This window comes from Nerophis ophidion, unplaced genomic scaffold (assembly GCF_033978795.1).
Source record: "Nerophis ophidion isolate RoL-2023_Sa unplaced genomic scaffold, RoL_Noph_v1.0 HiC_scaffold_39, whole genome shotgun sequence".
NCBI lineage: Eukaryota > Metazoa > Chordata > Actinopteri > Syngnathiformes > Syngnathidae > Nerophis > Nerophis ophidion.
Genome location: NW_026906961.1, coordinates 538298 through 562018, shown reverse-complemented (window position 1 = coordinate 562018; position 23721 = coordinate 538298).

Genomic DNA, 23721 nt, shown 5'->3' with positions numbered 1-23721 from the left:
ATGATTAGTATATGATTACATATACGTTTAGTATATGATTATTAAATACATGTTCAGTGTATTAATATTAAATACATGTTTGGTGTATGAATATTAAATACATATTTAGTGTACAAATATTAAATACATGTTTAGTGTATAAATATTAAATACATGTTTAGTGTATGAATATTAAATACATGTTTAGTGTATAAATATTAAATACATGTTTAGTGTATGAATATTAAATACATGTTTATTGTATGAATATTAAATACATGTTTAGTGTACAAATATTAAATACATGTTTCGTGTACGAATATTATATACATTTTTAGTGTATAAATATTAAATACATGTTTAATGTATGAATATTAAATACATGTTTAGTGTATGAATATTAAATACATTTTTAATGTATGAATATTAAATACATGTTTAGTGTATGAATATTAAATATATGTTTCGTGAATAAATATTAAATACATGTTAAGAGTATGAATATTAAATACATATTTAGTGTATGAATATTAAATACATGATTTGTGTATTAATATTGAATACATGATTAGTGTATAACTATTAAATAGATGTTCAGTGTATAAATATTAAATACATGTTTAGTGTAATAATATTAAATATATGTTTAGTTTATTAAAATTAAATACATGTTTTTGTATTAATATTAAATACATGTTTAGTGTATAAATATTAAATACATGTTTGGTGTATGAATATTAAATACATGTTTAGTGTAATAATATTAAATATATGTTTTGTTTATTAAAATTAAATACATGTTTTTGTATGAATATTCAATACATGTTTACTGTATAAATATTAAATACATGTTTAGTGTATTACTATTAAATATATGTTAAGTTTATTAAACGTAAATACATGTTTTGTATTAATATTAAATACATGTTTAGTGTATGAATATTAAATACACGTTTGGTGTATGAATATTAAATACATGTTTAGTTTATGAATATTAAATACATGTTTAGTGGATATATAATAAATACATATTTAGTGTATTAATATTTAATACACGTTTAGTGTGAAAATATTAAATACATGTTTAGTGTATTAATATTAAATACATGTTTAGTGTATTAATATTAAATACATGTTTAGTGTATAAATATTAAATACTTGTTTAGTGTATGAATATTAAATGCATGTTTAGTGTATAATATTAAATACATGTTTAGTTTATTAAAATTAAATACATGTTTTTGTATGAATATTCAATACATGTTTACTGTATAAATATTAAATACATTTTTAGTGTATTACTATTAAATATATGTTTAGTTTATTAAACGTAAATACATGTTTTGTATTAATATTAAATACATGTTTAGTGTATGAATAATGACTAGATGTTTAGTGTATTAATATTAAACACATGTTTAGTGTATGAATATTAAATACACTTTTAGTGTATGAATATTAAATACACGTTTAGTGTAAAAATATTAAATACATGTTTAGTGTATTAACATTAAATATATATTTAGTTTATTAAAATTAAATACATGTTTTTGTATTAATATTAAATACATGTTTAGTGTATAAATATTTAATACATGTTTACTGTATTAATATTAAATACATGTTTAGTGTATAAATAATAACTACATGTTTAGTGTATGAATATTAAATACATGTTTAGTGTATGAATATTAAATACATGTTTAGTTTATTAATATTAAATATATGTTTAGTTTATTAAAATTAAATACATGTTTTTGTATTAATATTAAATACATATTAAGTGTAAGAATAATAACTACATGTTTATTGAATGAATATTAAATACATGTTTAGTGTATAAATATTAGCTACATGTTTAGTGTATGAATATTAAATACATGTTTAGTGTATGAATATTAAATACATGTTTAGTGTATAAATGTTAAATACATGTTTAGTTTATGAATATTAAATACATGTTTAGTGTATAAATATTAAATACATGTTTAGTGTATTAATATTAAATACATGTTAAGTGTATAAATCTCAAATACATGTTTAGTGTATTAATATTAGATTCATGTTTAGTGTATGAATGTTAAATATATGTTTAGTGTATGAATATTAAATACATGTTTAGTTTATTAAAATTAAATACATGTTTTTGTATTAATATTAAATACATATTAAGTGTAAGAATAATAACTACATGTTTATTGAATGAATATTAAATACATGTTTAGTGTATGAATATTTAATACATGTTTAGTGTATTAATATTAAATATGTGTTTAGTTTATTAAAATTAAATACATGTTTTTGTATTAATATTAAATACATGTTTAGTGTATGAATATTAAATATATGTTTAGTTTATTTAAATTAAATACATGTTTTTGTATTGATATTAAATACATGTTTAGTGTATAAATATTAAATACATCTTTAGTGTATTAATATTAAATACATGTTTAGTGTATAAATATAAGTGAATGAGAAACCAAACTTATGTAAAAAAAATAAAAGAAACAAAAAAAAAGGAAAAAGAGAGATAGAGAGACGGAGAGGACCGGACTTATTAAGAGGGAACGTGCGCCCTCCTGTGGACTTCTGCCGCAACTGCACGCATAAAGAAAATCATTATTTCCAAGTGTGCCTTATTTAGAGGATAATAAATACATGTTTACTAAATGAATATTAAATATATGATTAGTATATGATTACATATACGTTTAGTATATGATTATTAAATACATGTTCAGTGTATTAATATTAAATACATGTTTAGTGTATGAATATTAAATACATATTTAGTGTATAAATATTAAATACATGTTAAGTGTATAAATATTAAATACATGTTTAGTGTATGAATATTAAATACATGTTTAGTGTATAAATATTAAATACATGTTTAGTGTATGAATATTAAATACATGTTTATTGTATGAATATTAAATACATGTTTAGTGTATAAATATTAAATACATGTTCTGTGTACGAATATTATATACATTTTTAGTGTATAAATATTAAATACATGTTTAATGTATGAGTATTAAATACATGTTTAGTGTATGAATATTAAATACATTTTTAATGTATGAATATTAAATACATGTTTAGTGTATGAATATTAAATATATGTTTCGTGAATAAATATTAAATACATGTTAAGTGTATGAATATTAAATACATATTTAGTGCATGAATATTAAATACATGATTTGTGTATTAATATTAAATACATGATTAGTGTATAACTATTAAATACATGTTCAGTGTATAAATATTAAATACATGTTTAGTGTAATAATATTAAATATATGTTTAGTTTATTAAAATTAAATACATGTTTTTGTATTAATATTAAATACATGTTTAGTGTATAAATATTAAATACATGTTTGTTGTATGAATATTAAATACATGTTTAGTGTAATAATATTAAATATATGTTTAGTTTATTAAACGTAAATACATGTTTTGTATTAATATTAAATACATGTTTACTGTATAAATATTAAATACATGTTTAGTGTATTACTATTAAATATATGTTAAGTTTATTAAACGTAAATACATGTTTTGTATTAATATTAAATACATGTTTAGTGTATGAATATTAAATACACGTTTGGTGTATGAATATTAAATACATGTTTAGTTTATGAATATTAAATACATGTTTAGTGGATATATAATAAATACATATTTAGTGTATTAATATTAAATACACGTTTAGTGTAAAAATATTAAATACATGTTTAGTGTATTAATATTAAATACATGTTTAGTGTATTAATATTAAATACATGTTTAGTGTATAAATATTAAATACATGTTTAGTGTATGAATATTAAATGCATGTTTAGTGTATAATATTAAATACATGTTTAGTTTATTAAAATTAAATACATGTTTTTGTATGAATATTCAATACATGTTTACTGTATAAATATTAAATACATGTTTAGTGTATTACTATTAAATATATGTTTAGTTTATTAAACGTAAATACATGTTTTGTATTAATATTAAATACATGTTTAGTGTATGAATATTAAATACACGTTTAGTGTATGAATATTAAATACATGTTTAGTTTATGAATATTAAATACATGTTTAGTGGATGTATAATAAATACATATTTAGTGTATTAATTTTAAATACATGTTTAGTGTATAAATATTAAATACATGTTTAGTGTATTAATATTAAATACATGTTTAGTGTTTAAATAATAACTACATGTTTAGTGTATGAATATTAAATACATGTTTATTTAGTGTATAAATGTTAAATACATGTTTAGTTTATGAATATTAAATACATGTTTAGTGTATAAATATTAAATACATGTTTCGTGTACGAATATTAAATAGATGTTTAGTGTATGAATATTAAATACATCTTTAATGTATGAATATTAAATACATGTTTAGTGTAAGAATATTAAATACATTTTAATGTATTTAATATTAAATACATATTTAGTGTATAAATATTAAATACATGTTAAGTGTATGAATAGTAAATACATATTTAGTGTATGAATATTAAATACATGATTAATGTATTAATATTAAATACATGATTAGTGTATAAATATTAAATACATGTTTAGTGTATTAATATTAAATACATGTTTAGTGTATTAATATTAAATACATGTTTAGTGTATAAATAATAACTAAATGTTTAGTGTATGAATATTAAATACATGTTCAGTGTAATAATATTAAATATATGTTTAGTTTATTAAAATTAAATACATGTTTTTGTATTAATATTAAATACATGTTTAGTGTATAAATATTAAATACCTGTTTAGTGTATTAATTTAAATACATGTTTAGTGTATGAATATTAAATTAATGTTTAGTGTATGAATATTCAATACATGTTTACTGTATAAATATTAAATACATGTTTAGTGTATGAATATTAAATACATGTTTAGTGTATTAATATTAAAAACATGTTTAGTGTATTAATATTAAATACATGTTTAGTGTATGAATAATAACTACATGTTTAGTGTATGAATATTAAATACATGTTTAGTGTATGAATGTTAAATACATGTTTAGTTTATGAATATTAAATACATGCTTAGTGTATTAATATTAAATATATATTTAGTTTATTACAATTAAATACATGTTTTGTATTAATATTAAATACTTGTTTAGTGTATGAATATTAAATACATGTTTAGTGTATGAATATTAAATACATGTTTAGTGTAAAAATATTAAATACATGTTTAGTTTATGAATATTGAATACATGCTTAGTGTATTAATATTAAATATATATTTAGTTTATTACAATTAAATACATGTTTTGTATTAATATTAAATACATGTTTAGTGTATTAATATTAAATATATATATAGTTTATGAATATTAAATACATGTTCAGTGGATATATAATAAATACATATTTAGTGTATTCATATTAAATACATGTTTAGTGTATAAATATTAAATACATGTTTAGTGTATGAATAATAACTACATGTTTAGTGTATTAATATTAAACACATGTTTAGTGTATGAATATTTAATACACTTTTAGTGTATGAATATTAAATACACGTTTAGTGTAAAAATATTAAATACATGTTTAGTGTATTAATATTAAATATATATTTAGTTTATTAAAATTAAATACATGTTTTTGTATTACTATTAAATACATGTTTAGTGTATAAATATTTAATACATGTTTACTGTATTAATATTAAATACATGTTTAGTGTATAAATAATAACTACATGTTTAGTGTATGAATATTGAATACATGTTTAGTGTATAAATATTAAATAAATCTTTTATTGTATTGATATCAAATATATGTTTAGTTTATTAAAATTAAATACATGTTTTTGTATAAATATTAAATACATGTTTAGTGTATGAATATTAAATACATGTTTACTGTATTAATATTAAATACATGTTTAGTGTATGAATAATAACTACATGTTTAGTGTATGAATATTAAATACATGTTTAGTGTATTAATATTAAATATATATTTAGTTTATTAAAATTAAATACATGTTTTTGTATTAATATTAAATACATGTTTAGTGTATTAATATTAAATACATGTTTACTGTATTAATATTAAATACATGTTTAGTGTATAAATAATAACTACATGTTTAGTGTATGAATATTAAATACATGTTTAGTGTATAAATATTAAATACATATTTAGTGTATTAATATTAAATATATGTTTAGTTTATTAAAATTAAATACATGTTTTTGTATAAATATTAAATACATGTTTAGTGTATGAATATTAAATACATGTTTAGTGTATAAATATTAAATACATGTTTAATGTATGAATATTAAATACATGTTTAATGTATGAATATTAAATACATGTTTAGTGTATGAATATTAAATACATGTTTCGTGTACGAATATTAAATACATGCTTAGTGTATAAATATTAAATACATGTTTAAAGTATGAATATTAAATACATTGTTAATGTATGAATATTAAATACATGTTTAGTGTATAAATATTTAATACATGTTTCGTGTATAAATATTAAATACATGTTAAGTGTGTGAATATTAAATACATATTTAGTGTATGAATATTAAACACATGATTAGTGTATTAATATTAAATAATGATTAGTGTATAACTATTAAATACATGTTCAGTGTATAAATATTAAATACATGTTTAGTGTAATAATATTAAATATATGTTTAGTTCATTAAAATTAAATACATGTTTTTGTATTAATATTAAATACATGTTTAGTGTATAAATATTAAATACATGTTTAGTGTATGAATATTAAATGCATGTTTAGTGTATAATATTAAATACATGTTTAGTGTATGAATATTCAATACATGCTTACTGTATGAATATTAAATGCATGTTTAGTGTATGAATATTAAATAAATGTTTAGTTTATTAAACGTAAATACATGTTTTGTATTGATATTAAATACATGTTTAGTGTATGAATATTAAATACATGTTAAGTGTATGAATATTAAATACATGTTTAGTTTATGAATATTAAATACATGTTTAGTGGATATATAATAAATACATATTTAGTGTATTAATATTAAATACATGTTTAGCTTATAAATATTAAATACATGTTTAGTGTATTAATATTAAATACATGTTTAGTGTATGAATATTAAATACATGATTAGTGTATAAATATTAAATACATGTTTAGTGTATTAATATTAAATACATGTTTAGTGTATAAATAATAACTACATGTTTAGTGTATGAATATTAAATACATGTTTAGTGTATTAATGTTAAAAACATGTTTAGTTTATGAATATTAAATACATGTTTAGTGTATAAATATTAAATACATGTTTAGTGTATTAATATTAAATACATGTTTAGTGTATGAATATTAAATACATGTTTAGTGTATAAATATTAAATACATGTTTAGTGTATTAATATTAAATACATGTTTAGTGTATTAATATTAAATACACTTTTAGTGTATAAATATTAAATACACGTTTAGTGTAAAAATATTAAATACATGTTTAGTGTATTAATATTAAATATATGATTAGTTTATTAATATTAAATACATGTTTTTGTATTAATATTAAATACATATTAAGTGTAAGAATAATAACTACATGTTTATTGAATGAATATTAAATAAATGTTTAGTGTATGAATATTTAATACATGTTTAGTGTATTAATATTAAATATATGTTTAGTTTATTAAAATTAAATACATGTTTTTGTATGAATATTAAATACATGTTTAGTGTATAAATATTAAATACATGTTTACTGTATAAAAATTAAATATATGATTAGTGTGTAATTTCATATACGTTTAGTATATGATTATTAAATACATAATCAGTGTATTAATATTAAATACATAATCAGTGTGTTAATATTAAATACATGTTTAGTGTATGAATATTAAATACATGTTTAGTGTAAAAATATTAAATACATGTTTAATGTATGAATATTAAATACATGTTTAGTGTATAAATATTAAATACATGTTTCGTGTATAAATATTAAATACATGTTAAGTGTATTAATATTAAATACATGTTTACTGTATTAATATTAAATACATGTTTAGTGTATAAATAATAACTACATGTTTAGTGTATGAATATTAAATACATGTTTAGTGTATAAATATTAAATACATATTTAGTGTATTAATATTAAATATATGTTTAGTTTATTAAAATTAAATACATGTTTTTGTATAAATATTAAATACATGTTTAGTGTATGAATATTAAATACATGTTTAGTGTATAAATATTAAATACATGTTTAATGTATGAATATTAAATACATGTTTAATGTATGAATATTAAATACATGTTTAGTGTATGAATATTAAATACATGTTTCGTGTACGAATATTAAATACATGCTTAGTGTATAAATATTAAATACATGTTTAAAGTATGAATATTAAATACATTGTTAATGTATGAATATTAAATACATGTTTAGTGTATAAATATTTAATACATGTTTCGTGTATAAATATTAAATACATGTTAAGTGTGTGAATATTAAATACATGTTTAGTGTATTAATATTAAATACATGTTTAGTGTATGAATATTAAATACATGCTTAGTGTATGAATATTCAATACATGTTTACTGTATAAATATTAAATACATGTTTAGTGTATTAATATTAAATACATGTTTAGTGTTTTAATATTAAATACATGTTTAGTGTATAAATAATAACTACATGTTTAGTGTATGAATATTAAATACATGTTTAGTGTATAAATGTTAAATACATGTTTAGTTCATGAATATTAAATACATGTTTAGTGTATTAATATTAAATATATATTTAGTTTATTACAATTAAATACATGTTTTTGTATTAATATTAAATACATGTTTAGTGTATGAATATTAAATACATGTTTAGTGTATGAATATTAGATACATGTTTAGTGTAAAATATTAAATACGTTTTTAGTGCATTAATATTAAATACATGTTTAGTGTATTAATATTAAATATATATCTAGTTTATGAATATTAAATACGTGTTTAGTGGATATATAATAAATACATATTTAGTGTATTAATATTAAATACATGTTTAGTGTATAAATATTAAATACACTTTTAGTGTATGAATATTAAATACACGTTTAGTGTAAAAATATTAAATACATGTTTAGTGTATTAATATTAAATATATATTTAGTTTATTAAAATTAAATACATGTTTTTGTATTAATATTAAATACATGTTTAGTGTATAAATATTTAATACATGTTTACTGTATTAATATTAAATACATGTTTAGTGTATAAATAATAACTACATGTTTAGTGTATGAATATTAAATACATGTTTAGTGTATAAATATTAAATACATGTTTAGTGTATTAATATTAAATATATGTTTAGTTTATTAAAATTAAATACATGTTTTTGTATTAATATTAAATACATATTAAGTGTAAGAATAATAACTACATATTTATTGAATGAATATTAAATACATGTTTAGTGTATACATATTTAATACATGTTTACTGTATTAATATTAAATACATGTTTAGTGTATGAATAATAACTACATGTTTAGTGTATGAATATTAAATACATGTTTAGTGTATAAATATTAAATACATGTTTAGTGTATTAATATTAAATATATGTTTAGTTTATTAAAAATTAAATACATGTTTAGTGTACGAATATTAAATACATGTTTGGTTTATTAAACGTAAATACATGTTTTGTATTAATATTAAATACATGTTTAGTGTATGAATATTAAATACACGTTTAGTGTATGAATATTAAATACATGTTTAGTTTATGAATATTAAATACATGTTTAGTGGATATATGATAAATACATATTTAGCGTATTAATATTAAATACATGTTTAGTGTATGAATATTAAATACATGTTTAGTGTATTAATATTAAATACATGTTTATTGTATAAATAATAACTACATGTTTAGTGTATGAATATTAAATACATGTTTTGTGTATAAATGTTAAATACATGTTTAGTTTATGAATATTAAATACATGTTTAGTGTATAAATATTAAATACATGTTTAGTGTATTAATATTAAATATATATTTAGTTTATGAATATTAAATACATGTTTAGTGTATAAATAATAACTACATGTTTAGTGTATGAATATCAAATACATGTTTAGTGTATGAATATTAAATACATGTTTAGTTTATTAATATTAAATATATGTTTAGTTTATTAAAATTAAATACATGTTTTTGTATTAATATTAAATACATATTAAGTGTAAGAATAATAACTACATGTTTATTGAATGAATATTAAATACATGTTTAGTGTATAAATATTTGCTACATGTTTAGTGTATGAATATTAAATACATGTTTAGTGTATGAATATTAAATACATGTTTAGTGTATAAATGTTAAATACATGTTTAGTTTATGAATATTAAATACATGTTTAGTGTATAAATATTAAATACATGTTTAGTAAATTAATATTAAATACATGTTAAGTTTATAAATCTCAAATACATGTTTTGTTTATTAATATTAGATTCATGTTTAGTGTATGAATGTTAAATATATGTTTAGTGTATGAATATTAAATACATGTTTAGTTTATTAAAATTAAATACATGTTTTTGTATTAATATTAAATACATATTAAGTGTAAGAATAATAACTACATGTTTATTGAATGAATATTAAATACATGTTTAGTGTATGAATATTTAATACATGTTTAGTGTATTAATATTAAATATGTGTTTAGTTTATTAAAATTAAATACATGTTTTTGTATTAATATTAAATACATGTTTAGTGTATGAATATTAAATATATGTTTAGTTTATTTAAATTAAATACATGTTTTTGTATTGATATTAAATACATGTTTAGTGTATAAATATTAAATACATGTTTAGTGTATTAATATTAAATACATGTTTAGTGTATAAATATAAGGGAATGAGAAACCAAACTTATGTAAAAAAAATAAAAGAAACAAAAAAAAAGGAAAAAGAGAGATAGAGAGACGGAGAGGACCGGACTTATTAAGAGGGAACGTGCGCCCTCCTGTGGACTTCTGCTGCAACTGCACAAATAAAGAAATTCATTATTTCCAAGTGTGCCTTATTTAGAGGATAATAAATACATGTTTACTAAATGACTATTAAATATATGATTAGTATATGATTACATATACGTTTAGTATATGATTATTAAATACATGTTCAGTGTATTAATATTAAATACATGTTTGGTGTATGAATATTAAATACATATTTAGTGTACAAATATTAAATACATGTTTAGTGTATAAATATTAAATACATGTTTAGTGTATGAATATTAAATACATGTTTAGTGTATAAATATTAAATACATGTTTAGTGTATGAATATTAAATACATGTTTATTGTATGAATATTAAATACATGTTTAGTGTATAAATATTAAATACATGTTTCGTGTACGAATATTATATACATTTTTAGTGTATAAATATTAAATACATGTTTAATGTATGAATATTTAATACATGTTTAGTGTATGAATATTAAATACATTTTTAATGTATGAATATTAAATACATGTTTAGTGTATGAATATTAAATATATGTTTCGTGAATAAATATTAAATACATGTTAAGAGTATGAATATTAAATACATATTTAGTGTATGAATATTAAATACATGATTTGTGTATTAATATTGAATACATGATTAGTGTATAACTATTAAATAGATGTTCAGTGTATAAATATTAAATACATGTTTAGTGTAATAATATTAAATATATGTTTAGTTTATTAAAATTAAATACATGTTTTTGTATTAATATTAAATACATGTTTAGTGTATAAATATTAAATACATGTTTGGTGTATGAATATTAAATACATGTTTAGTGTAATAATATTAAATATATGTTTTGTTTATTAAAATTAAATACATGTTTTTGTATGAATATTCAATACATGTTTACTGTATAAATATTAAATACATGTTTAGTGTATTACTATTAAATATATGTTAAGTTTATTAAACGTAAATACATGTTTTGTATTAATATTAAATACATGTTTAGTGTATGAATATTAAATACACGTTTGGTGTATGAATATTAAATACATGTTTAGTTTATGAATATTAAATACATGTTTAGTGGATATATAATAAATACATATTTAGTGTATTAATATTTAATACACGTTTAGTGTGAAAATATTAAATACATGTTTAGTGTATTAATATTAAATACATGTTTAGTGTATTAATATTAAATACATGTTTAGTGTATAAATATTAAATACATGTTTAGTGTATGAATATTAAATGCATGTTTAGTGTATAATATTAAATACATGTTTAGTTTATTAAAATTAAATACATGTTTTTGTATGAATATTCAATACATGTTTACTGTATAAATATTAAATACATTTTTAGTGTATTACTATTAAATATATGTTTAGTTTATTAAACGTAAATACATGTTTTGTATTAATATTAAATACATGTTTAGTGTATGAATAATAACTAGATGTTTAGTGTATTAATATTAAACACATGTTTAGTGTATGAATATTAAATACACTTTTAGTGTATGAATATTAAATACACGTTTAGTGTAAAAATATTAAATACATGTTTAGTGTATTAACATTAAATATATATTTAGTTTATTAAAATTAAATACATGTTTTTGTATTAATATTAAATACATGTTTAGTGTATAAATATTTAATACATGTTTACTGTATTAATATTAAATACATGTTTAGTGTATAAATAATAACTACATGTTTAGTGTATGAATATTAAATACATGTTTAGTGTATGAATATTAAATACATGTTTAGTTTATTAATATTAAATATATGTTTAGTTTATTAAAATTAAATACATGTTTTTGTATTAATATTAAATACATATTAAGTGTAAGAATAATAACTACATGTTTATTGAATGAATATTAAATACATGTTTAGTGTATAAATATTAGCTACATGTTTAGTGTATGAATATTAAATACATGTTTAGTGTATGAATATTAAATACATGTTTAGTGTATAAATGTTAAATACATGTTTAGTTTATGAATATTAAATACATGTTTAGTGTATAAATATTAAATACATGTTTAGTGTATTAATATTAAATACATGTTAAGTGTATAAATCTCAAATACATGTTTAGTGTATTAATATTAGATTCATGTTTAGTGTATGAATGTTAAATATATGTTTAGTGTATGAATATTAAATACATGTTTAGTTTATTAAAATTAAATACATGTTTTTGTATTAATATTAAATACATATTAAGTGTAAGAATAATAACTACATGTTTATTGAATGAATATTAAATACATGTTTAGTGTATGAATATTTAATACATGTTTAGTGTATTAATATTAAATATGTGTTTAGTTTATTAAAATTAAATACATGTTTTTGTATTAATATTAAATACATGTTTAGTGTATGAATATTAAATATATGTTTAGTTTATTTAAATTAAATACATGTTTTTGTATTGATATTAAATACATGTTTAGTGTATAAATATTAAATACATGTTTAGTGTATTAATATTAAATACATGTTTAGTGTATAAATATAAGGGAATGAGAAACCAAACTTATGTAAAAAAAATAAAAGAAACAAAAAAAAAGGAAAAAGAGAGATAGAGAGACGGAGAGGACCGGACTTATTAAGAGGGAACGTGCGCCCTCCTGTGGACTTCTGCTGCAACTGCACAAATAAAGAAATTCATTATTTCCAAGTGTGCCTTATTTAGAGGATAATAAATACATGTTTACTAAATGACTATTAAATATATGATTAGTATATGATTACATATACGTTTAGTATATGATTATTAAATACATGTTCAGTGTATTAATATTAAATACATGTTTGGTGTATGAATATTAAATACATATTTAGTGTACAAATATTAAATACATGTTTAGTGTATAAATATTAAATACATGTTTAGTGTATGAATATTAAATACATGTTTAGTGTATAAATATTAAATACATGTTTAGTGTATGAATATTAAATACATGTTTATTGTATGAATATTAAATACATGTTTAGTGTATAAATATTAAATACATGTTTCGTGTACGAATATTATATACATTTTTAGTGTATAAATATTAAATACATGTTTAATGTATGAATATTTAATACATGTTTAGTGTATGAATATTAAATACATTTTTAATGTATGAATATTAAATACATGTTTAGTGTATGAATATTAAATATATGTTTCGTGAATAAATATTAAATACATGTTAAGAGTATGAATATTAAATACATATTTAGTGTATGAATATTAAATACATGATTTGTGTATTAATATTGAATACATGATTAGTGTATAACTATTAAATAGATGTTCAGTGTATAAATATTAAATACATGTTTAGTGTAATAATATTAAATATATGTTTAGTTTATTAAAATTAAATACATGTTTTTGTATTAATATTAAATACATGTTTAGTGTATAAATATTAAATACATGTTTGGTGTATGAATATTAAATACATGTTTAGTGTAATAATATTAAATATATGTTTTGTTTATTAAAATTAAATACATGTTTTTGTATGAATATTCAATACATGTTTACTGTATAAATATTAAATACATGTTTAGTGTATTACTATTAAATATATGTTAAGTTTATTAAACGTAAATACATGTTTTGTATTAATATTAAATACATGTTTAGTGTATGAATATTAAATACACGTTTGGTGTATGAATATTAAATACATGTTTAGTTTATGAATATTAAATACATGTTTAGTGGATATATAATAAATACATATTTAGTGTATTAATATTTAATACACGTTTAGTGTGAAAATATTAAATACATGTTTAGTGTATTAATATTAAATACATGTTTAGTGTATTAATATTAAATACATGTTTAGTGTATAAATATTAAATACATGTTTAGTGTATGAATATTAAATGCATGTTTAGTGTATAATATTAAATACATGTTTAGTTTATTAAAATTAAATACATGTTTTTGTATGAATATTCAATACATGTTTACTGTATAAATATTAAATACATTTTTAGTGTATTACTATTAAATATATGTTTAGTTTATTAAACGTAAATACATGTTTTGTATTAATATTAAATACATGTTTAGTGTATGAATAATAACTAGATGTTTAGTGTATTAATATTAAACACATGTTTAGTGTATGAATATTAAATACACTTTTAGTGTATGAATATTAAATACACGTTTAGTGTAAAAATATTAAATACATGTTTAGTGTATTAATATTAAATATATATTTAGTTTATTAAAATTAAATACATGTTTTTGTATTAATATTAAATACATGTTTAGTGTATAAATATTTAATACATGTTTACTGTATTAATATTAAATACATGTTTAGTGTATAAATAATAACTACATGTTTAGTGTATGAATATTAAATACATGTTTAGTGTATGAATATTAAATACATGTTTAGTTTATTAATATTAAATATATGTTTAGTTTATTAAAATTAAATACATGTTTTTGTATTAATATTAAATACATATTAAGTGTAAGAATAATAACTACATGTTTATTGAATGAATATTAAATACATGTTTAGTGTATAAATATTAGCTACATGTTTAGTGTATGAATATTAAATACATGTTTAGTGTATGAATATTAAATACATGTTTAGTGTATAAATGTTAAATACATGTTTAGTTTATGAATATTAAATACATGTTTAGTGTATAAATATTAAATACATGTTTAGTGTATTAATATTAAATACATGTTAAGTGTATAAATCTCAAATACATGTTTAGTGTATTAATATTAGATTCATGTTTAGTGTATGAATGTTAAATATATGTTTAGTGTATGAATATTAAATACATGTTTAGTTTATTAAAATTAAATACATGTTTTTGTATTAATATTAAATACATATTAAGTGTAAGAATAATAACTACATGTTTATTGAATGAATATTAAATACATGTTTAGTGTATGAATATTTAATACATGTTTAGTGTATTAATATTAAATATGTGTTTAGTTTATTAAAATTAAATACATGTTTTTGTATTAATATTAAATACATGTTTAGTGTATGAATATTAAATATATGTTTAGTTTATTTAAATTAAATACATGTTTTTGTATTGATATTAAATACATGTTTAGTGTATAAATATTAAATACATCTTTAGTGTATTAATATTAAATACATGTTTAGTGTATAAATATAAGTGAATGAGAAACCAAACTTATGTAAAAAAAATAAAAGAAACAAAAAAAAAGGAAAAAGAGAGATAGAGAGACGGAGAGGACCGGACTTATTAAGAGGGAACGTGCGCCCTCCTGTGGACTTCTGCCGCAACTGCACGCATAAAGAAAATCATTATTTCCAAGTGTGCCTTATTTAGAGGATAATAAATACATGTTTACTAAATGAATATTAAATATATGATTAGTATATGATTACATATACGTTTAGTATATGATTATTAAATACATGTTCAGTGTATTAATATTAAATACATGTTTAGTGTATGAATATTAAATACATATTTAGTGTATAAATATTAAATACATGTTAAGTGTATAAATATTAAATACATGTTTAGTGTATGAATATTAAATACATGTTTAGTGTATAAATATTAAATACATGTTTAGTGTATGAATATTAAATACATGTTTATTGTATGAATATTAAATACATGTTTAGTGTATAAATATTAAATACATGTTCTGTGTACGAATATTATATACATTTTTAGTGTATAAATATTAAATACATGTTTAATGTATGAGTATTAAATACATGTTTAGTGTATGAATATTAAATACATTTTTAATGTATGAATATTAAATACATGTTTAGTGTATGAATATTAAATATATGTTTCGTGAATAAATATTAAATACATGTTAAGTGTATGAATATTAAATACATATTTAGTGCATGAATATTAAATACATGATTTGTGTATTAATATTAAATACATGATTAGTGTATAACTATTAAATACATGTTCAGTGTATAAATATTAAATACATGTTTAGTGTAATAATATTAAATATATGTTTAGTTTATTAAAATTAAATACATGTTTTTGTATTAATATTAAATACATGTTTAGTGTATAAATATTAAATACATGTTTGTTGTATGAATATTAAATACATGTTTAGTGTATGAATATTAAATACATGTTTAGTGTATAAATATTAAATACATGTTTAGTGTATTAATATTAAATACATGTTTAGTGTATAAATAATAACTACATGTTTAGTGTATGAATATTAAATACATGTTTAGTGTATTAATGTTAAAAACATGTTTAGTTTATGAATATTAAATACATGTTTAGTGTATAAATATTAAATACATGTTTAGTGTATTAATATTAAATACATGTTTAGTGTATGAATATTAAATACATGTTTAGTGTATAAATATTAAATACATGTTTAGTGTATTAATATTAAATACATGTTTAGTGTATTAATATTAAATACACTTTTAGTGTATAAATATTAAATACACGTTTAGTGTAAAAATATTAAATACATGTTTAGTGTATTAATATTAAATATATGATTAGTTTATTAATATTAAATACATGTTTTTGTATTAATATTAAATACATATTAAGTGTAAGAATAATAACTACATGTTTATTGAATGAATATTAAATAAATGTTTAGTGTATGAATATTTAATACATGTTTAGTGTATTAATATTAAATATATGTTTAGTTTATTAAAATTAAATACATGTTTTTGTATGAATATTAAATACATGTTTAGTGTATAAATATTAAATACATGTTTACTGTATGAAAATTAAATATATGATTAGTGTGTAATTTCATATACGTTTAGTATATGATTATTAAATACATAATCAGTGTATTAATATTAAATACATAATCAGTGTGTTAATATTAAATACATGTTTAGTGTATGAATATTAAATACATTTTTAGTGTAAAAATATTAAATACATGTTTAATGTATGAATATTAAATACATGTTTAGTGTATAAATATTAAATACATGTTTCGTGTATAAATATTAAATACATGTTAAGTGTATTAATATTAAATACATGTTTACTGTATTAATATTAAATACATGTTTAGTGTATAAATAATAACTACATGTTTAGTGTATGAATATTAAATACATGTTTAGTGTATAAATATTAAATACATATTTAGTGTATTAATATTAAATATATGTTTAGTTTATTAAAATTAAATACATGTTTTTGTATAAATATTAAATACATGTTTAGTGTATGAATATTAAATACATGTTTAGTGTATAAATATTAAATACATGTTTAATGTATGAATATTAAATACATGTTTAATGTATGAATATTAAATACATGTTTAGTGTATGAATATTAAATACATGTTTCGTGTACGAATATTAAATACATGCTTAGTGTATAAATATTAAATACATGTTTAAAGTATGAATATTAAATACATTGTTAATGTATGAATATTAAATACATGTTTAGTGTATAAATATTTAATACATGTTTCGTGTATAAATATTAAATACATGTTAAGTGTGTGAATATTAAATACATGTTTAGTGTATTAATATTAAATACATGTTTAGTGTATGAATATTAAATACATGCTTAGTGTATGAATATTCAATACATGTTTACTGTATAAATATTAAATACATGTTTAGTGTATTAATATTAAATACATGTTTAGTGTTTTAATATTAAATACATGTTTAGTGTATAAATAATAACTACATGTTTAGTGTATGAATATTAAATACATGTTTAGTGTATAAATGTTAAATACATGTTTAGTTCATGAATATTAAATACATGTTTAGTGTATTAATATTAAATATATATTTAGTTTATTACAATTAAATACATGTTTTTGTATTAATATTAAATACATGTTTAGTGTATGAATATTAAATACATGTTTAGTGTATGAATATTAGATACATGTTTAGTGTAAAATATTAAATACGTTTTTAGTGCATTAATATTAAATACATGTTTAGTGTATTAATATTAAATATATATCTAGTTTATGAATATTAAATACGTGTTTAGTGGATATATAATAAATACATATTTAGTGTATTAATATTAAATACATGTTTAGTGTATAAATATTAAATACACTTTTAGTGTATGAATATTAAATACACGTTTAGTGTAAAAATATTAAATACATGTTTAGTGTATTAATATTAAATATATATTTAGTTTATTAAAATTAAATACATGTTTTTGTATTAATATTAAATACATGTTTAGTGTATAAATATTTAATACATGTTTACTGTATTAATATTAAATACATGTTTAGTGTATAAATAATAACTACATGTTTAGTGTATGAATATTAAATACATGTTTAGTGTATAAATATTAAATACATGTTTAGTGTATTAATATTAAATATATGTTTAGTTTATTAAAATTAAATACATGTTTTTGTATTAATATTAAATACATATTAAGTGTAAGAATAATAACTACATATTTATTGAATGAATATTAAATACATGTTTAGTGTATACATATTTAATACATGTTTACTGTATTAATATTAAATACATGTTTAGTGTATGAATAATAACTACATGTTTAGTGTATGAATATTAAATACATGTTTAGTGTATAAATATTAAATACATGTTTAGTGTATTAATATTAAATATATGTTTAGTTTATTAAAAATTAAATACATGTTTAGTGTACGAATATTAAATACATGTTTGGTTTATTAAACGTAAATACATGTTTTGTATTAATATTAAATACATGTTTAGTGTATGAATATTAAATACACGTTTAGTGTATGAATATTAAATACATGTTTAGTTTATGAATATTAAATACATGTTTAGTGGATATATGATAAATACATATTTAGCGTATTAATATTAAATACATGTTTAGTGTATGAATATTAAATACATGTTTAGTGTATTAATATTAAATACATGTTTATTGTATAAATAATAACTACATGTTTAGTGTATGAATATTAAATACATGTTTTGTGTATAAATGTTAAATACATGTTTAGTTTATGAATATTAAATACATGTTTAGTGTATAAATATTAAATACATGTTTAGTGTATTAATATTAAATATATATTTAGTTTATGAATATTAAATACATGTTTAGTGTATAAATAATAACTACATGTTTAGTGTATGAATATCAAATACATGTTTAGTGTATGAATATTAAATACATGTTTAGTTTATTAATATTAAATATATGTTTAGTTTATTAAAATTAAATACATGTTTTTGTATTAATATTAAATACATATTAAGTGTAAGAATAATAACTACATGTTTATTGAATGAATATTAAATACATGTTTAGTGTATAAATATTTGCTACATGTTTAGTGTATGAATATTAAATACATGTTTAGTGTATGAATATTAAATACATGTTTAGTGTATAAATGTTAAATACATGTTTAGTTTATGAATATTAAATACATGTTTAGTGTATAAATATTAAATACATGTTTAGTAAATTAATATTAAATACATGTTAAGTTTATAAATCTCAAATACATGTTTTGTTTATTAATATTAGATTCATGTTTAGTGTATGAATGTTAAATATATGTTTAGTGTATGAATATTAAATACATGTTTAGTTTATTAAAATTAAATACATGTTTTTGTATTAATATTAAATACATATTAAGTGTAAGAATAATAACTACATGTTTATTGAATGAATATTAAATACATGTTTAGTGTATGAATATTTAATACATGTTTAGTGTATTAATATTAAATATGTGTTTAGTTTATTAAAATTAAATACATGTTTTTGTATTAATATTAAATACATGTTTAGTGTATGAATATTAAATATATGTTTAGTTTATTTAAATTAAATACATGTTTTTGTATTGATATTAAATACATGTTTAGTGTATAAATATTAAATACATGTTTAGTGTATTAATATTAAATACATGTTTAGTGTATAAATATAAGGGAATGAGAAACCAAACTTATGTAAAAAAAATAAAAGAAACAAAAAAAAAGGAAAAAGAGAGATAGAGAGACGGAGAGGACCGGACTTATTAAGAGGGAACGTGCGCCCTCCTGTGGACTTCTGCTGCAACTGCACAAATAAAGAAATTCATTATTTCCAAGTGTGCCTTATTTAGAGGATAATAAATACATGTTTACTAAATGACTATTAAATATATGATTAGTATATGATTACATATACGTTTAGTATATGATTATTAAATACATGTTCAGTGTATTAATATTAAATACATGTTTGGTGTATGAATATTAAATACATATTTAGTGTACAAATATTAAATACATGTTTAGTGTATAAATATTAAATACATGTTTAGTGTATGAATATTAAATACATGTTTAGTGTATAAATATTAAATACATGTTTAGTGTATGAATATTAAATACATGTTTATTGTATGAATATTAAATACATGTTTAGTGTATAAATATTAAATACATGTTTCGTGTACGAATATTATATACATTTTTAGTGTATAAATATTAAATACATGTTTAATGTATGAATATTAAATACATGTTTAGTGTATGAATATTAAATACATTTTTAATGTATGAATATTAAATACATGTTTAGTGTATGAATATTAAATATATGTTTCGTGAATAAATATTAAATACATGTTAAGAGTATGAATATTAAATACATATTTAGTGTATGAATATTAAATACATGATTTGTGTATTAATATTGAATACATGATTAGTGTATAACTATTAAATAGATGTTCAGTGTATAAATATTAAATACATGTTTAGTGTAATAATATTAAATATATGTTTAGTTTATTAAAATTAAATACATGTTTTTGTATTAATATTAAATACATGTTTAGTGTATAAATATTAAATACATGTTTGGTGTATGAATATTAAATACATGTTTAGTGTAATAATATTAAATATATGTTTTGTTTATTAAAATTAAATACATGTTTTTGTATGAATATTCAATACATGTTTACTGTATAAATATTAAATACATGTTTAGTGTATTACTATTAAATATATGTTAAGTTTATTAAACGTAAATACATGTTTTGTATTAATATTAAATACATGTTTAGTGTATGAATATTAAATACACGTTTGGTGTATGAATATTAAATACATGTTTAGTTTATGAATATTAAATACATGTTTAGTGGATATATAATAAATACATATTTAGTGTATTAATATTTAATACACGTTTAGTGTGAAAATATTAAATACATGTTTAGTGTATTAATATTAAATACATGTTTAGTGTATTAATATTAAATACATGTTTAGTGTATAAATATTAAATACATGTTTAGTGTATGAATATTAAATGCATGTTTAGTGTATAATATTAAATACATGTTTAGTTTATTAAAATTAAATACATGTTTTTGTATGAATATTCAATACATGTTTACTGTATAAATATTAAATACATTTTTAGTGTATTACTATTAAATATATGTTTAGTTTATTAAACGTAAATACATGTTTTGTATTAATATTAAATACATGTTTAGTGTATGAATAATAACTAGATGTTTAGTGTATTAATATTAAACACATGTTTAGTGTATGAATATTAAATACACTTTTAGTGTATGAATATTAAATACACGTTTAGTGTAAAAATATTAAATACATGTTTAGTGTATTAACATTAAATATATATTTAGTTTATTAAAATTAAATACATGTTTTTGTATTAATATTAAATACATGTTTAGTGTATAAATATTTAATACATGTTTACTGTATTAATATTAAATACATGTTTAGTGTATAAATAATAACTACATGTTTAGTGTATGAATATTAAATACATGTTTAGTGTATGAATATTAAATACATGTTTAGTTTATTAATATTAAATATATGTTTAGTTTATTAAAATTAAATACATGTTTTTGTATTAATATTAAATACATATTAAGTGTAAGAATAATAACTACATGTTTATTGAATGAATATTAAATACATGTTTAGTGTATAAATATTAGCTACATGTTTAGTGTATGAATATTAAATACATGTTTAGTGTATGAATATTAAATACATGTTTAGTGTATAAATGTTAAATACATGTTTAGTTTATGAATATTAAATACATGTTTAGTGTATAAATATTAAATACATGTTTAGTGTATTAATATTAAATACATGTTAAGTGTATAAATCTCAAATACATGTTTAGTGTATTAATATTAGATTCATGTTTAGTGTATGAATGTTAAATATATGTTTAGTGTATGAATATTAAATACATGTTTAGTTTATTAAAATTAAATACATGTTTTTGTATTAATATTAAATACATATTAAGTGTAAGAATAATAACTACATGTTTATTGAATGAATATTAAATACATGTTTAGTGTATGAATATTTAATACATGTTTAGTGTATTAATATTAAATATGTGTTTAGTTTATTAAAATTAAATACATGTTTTTGTATTAATATTAAATACATGTTTAGTGTATGAATATTAAATATATGTTTAGTTTATTTAAATTAAATACATGTTTTTGTATTGATATTAAATACATGTT